The sequence below is a fragment of the Babylonia areolata genome, chromosome 33 (genome assembly GCF_041734735.1).
Source record: "Babylonia areolata isolate BAREFJ2019XMU chromosome 33, ASM4173473v1, whole genome shotgun sequence".
Taxonomy (NCBI): Eukaryota; Metazoa; Mollusca; class Gastropoda; order Neogastropoda; family Buccinidae; genus Babylonia; species Babylonia areolata.
This window is the reverse complement of record NC_134908.1, coordinates 4,402,440-4,404,939: the sequence shown is the minus strand read 5'-3', so window position 1 is coordinate 4,404,939 and position 2,500 is coordinate 4,402,440.

Here is a 2,500-nt window from a genome sequence, read left to right as displayed (position 1 = left end):
GGAGTTGTGTGTGTGTGGATGTGTGGGTGTGGGAGTGTGGGTGTGGGTGTGGAGTGTGTGTGTGGGAAACGTGCCTGCTGTTGTTGTGTTACTTGCTTGTGTGTGTATTTAGCTTTTATACATTGCTGGTTTTTTGTCTTTTCAAGCTCAAATGGTATGGCCATGTCACGAGATCATCAGGGCTTGCCAAGACATTCCTGCAGGGCACAGTGCAAGGGGGAGAAGGAGAGGCAGACAGAGGAAGAGATGGGAGGACAACATCCCAGAATGGACGGGCTTGAGGTTGAACGATACAGTCAGGAGGTCAGAAAACCGAGAGGATTGGAGGATGCTGGTTGCCAGATCACCTGTGGCGCCCCAATGGTCCACAAGACTACGGGATAGGTGAAGGTGAAGGTTTTATCTTTTGTCCAACATTTTGTCATGTTGCGACTGTGTTGGACCTGGCTGTCGGCTGAAGTATTGTGAAGGGTGAGTGACGAGCCTGTGGATGTACAATTTAATTTTTAAATGAATGAATAAAAAATATTTTAAAAATAAAAAAATATATACATAAAATTATATATATATATATATATATATAATGTGTGTGTGTGCGTCTGTGTGTGACTGTGTCTGTGTGTGTCTGTGTCCGTGTGTGGCTGTGTTTGTGTGCGCGTGCGTGCGTGTGTGGGGGTAGGGGTGGTATGTGTGTGTGTGTGTGTGTGTGTGTGTGTGAGTGTGTGTGTCTGTGTCGAGTGTGTCTGTGTCTGTGTCTGTGTGCGTGACTGTGTGTGTGTGTGTCTGTGTGTGTGTGTGTGTCTGTGTGTGTGTGTCTGTGTGTGCGTGCGTGTGTGTGCGTGCGTGCATGTGTGTGTGGGTAGGGGGATTATGTGTGTGTGTGTGTGTGTGTGTGTGTGTGTGTCTGTGTGTGTGTGTGTCTGTGTGTGCGTGCGTGTTTGTGCGTGTTTGTGCGTGCGTGCATGTGTGTGTGGGTAGGGGGGTTATGTGTATGTGTGTGTGGGGGGGGGGGAGCGGGTTGGAAAGGTGTGGGTGTATTTGCTTGCAGTCGAACAGTTCTTCTTGAGTCGAGGTGATAATTATAGGGGAGATAACCTGAGACAAACGATTAATTTACGAGTGTTTATCTCCCTTCCACCATCGACACATGGCTGTGAGTGTTTCCTGGCGTCTCGACTAACGTCCTTTGCATCCTGATGGAGGCCCAGCTTCGCTGAAATGGACACGTGGCGCGCATGCCAGACCATCGGCTGCTCAAAAGGCTCTTCTATGGCGAGCAGCAACAAGGGAAGAGATCACACGGAGGTCAGAAGAAGCGCTTCAGAGATACTCTGAAAGTCTCTCTGAAAGCGTTTGATATCAACCCTGACTCCTAGGAGGAATCTGCAGTGGACCGTGACAAATGGCGCGCTGCTGTGCACAAAGGCGCCAAGTTGTGCGAGGCCAACAGGTCTGCTGCAGCTAGCTGTTCAGAAGAGGCAGGCCAGAAAGTCACGGGCAAACAAGCTCCCTGACAATGATATGCCTGTCTTTGTCTGCCCCAACTGTCAGCGCGAACATTTCGTGCGCAGATTGGACTATTCAGCCATCTGCGCATTCACTGATAGATTCATGAACACCCCCCCCCCCCCCCCCCCCCCCCCACCACCACCACCCTCCCCCCATCCCCCAGCTGGATGACAACGATGGTCATCATCGATCTCGATGGACACACACCATGTGTTTCTGTGTTGACGTTAATTCTTACGATGTTGTGTGAATAACACATGGACGTGCGCACATAATCACGTATACATAAATCTCTCTGTCTCTCTCTGTCTTTGTCTCTGTCTGTCTGTCTATCTGTCTGTCTCTGTCTCTCTGTCTCTGTCTCTCTCTCTGTCTCTCTGTTTCTGTCTCTCTCTGTCTGTCTCTCTCTCTGACTGTCTGTCTCTCTCTGTCTCTGTCTCTCTGTTTCTGTCTCTCTCTCTCTGTCTCTGTCTCTCTGTCTCTGTCCGGTCTCTCTCTCTCTCTCTCTCTCTCTCTCTCTCTGTCTCTCTCTGTCTGTCTGTCTCTATCTGTCTGTCTCTCTCTCTGTCTCTCTCTCTCTCTGTCTCTGCCTCTCTCTCTCTGTGTCTCTCTGTCTCTGTCTCTCTGTCTCTGTCTCTGTCTCTCTCTCTGTATGTGTGTGTGTGTGTGTGTGTGTGTGTGTGTGTGTCTTATTTTTACCATTCTTATGCTTTTATGTAGTATAGTATTCGCATTCTATGAATTTAAGTACCACTGTGTAGTGCATGCAATGACACATATAATGTAGTTTTGTGTAGTGTAGACCCTGTTTCAGGGCGGGGACTGGGTGAAAAAAAAGCGCGCCAGTGCTTATCTATTATCCTCGATAATAAAGAATTGGTCTGATCTTGTCTTGTCTTGTCTTGTCTTCTCTCTCTCTCTCTCTCTCTCTCTCTCTCTCTCTCTCTCTCTCTCGAAACTGGCACAGTAACACAGTCTCCCTGTCCAATAT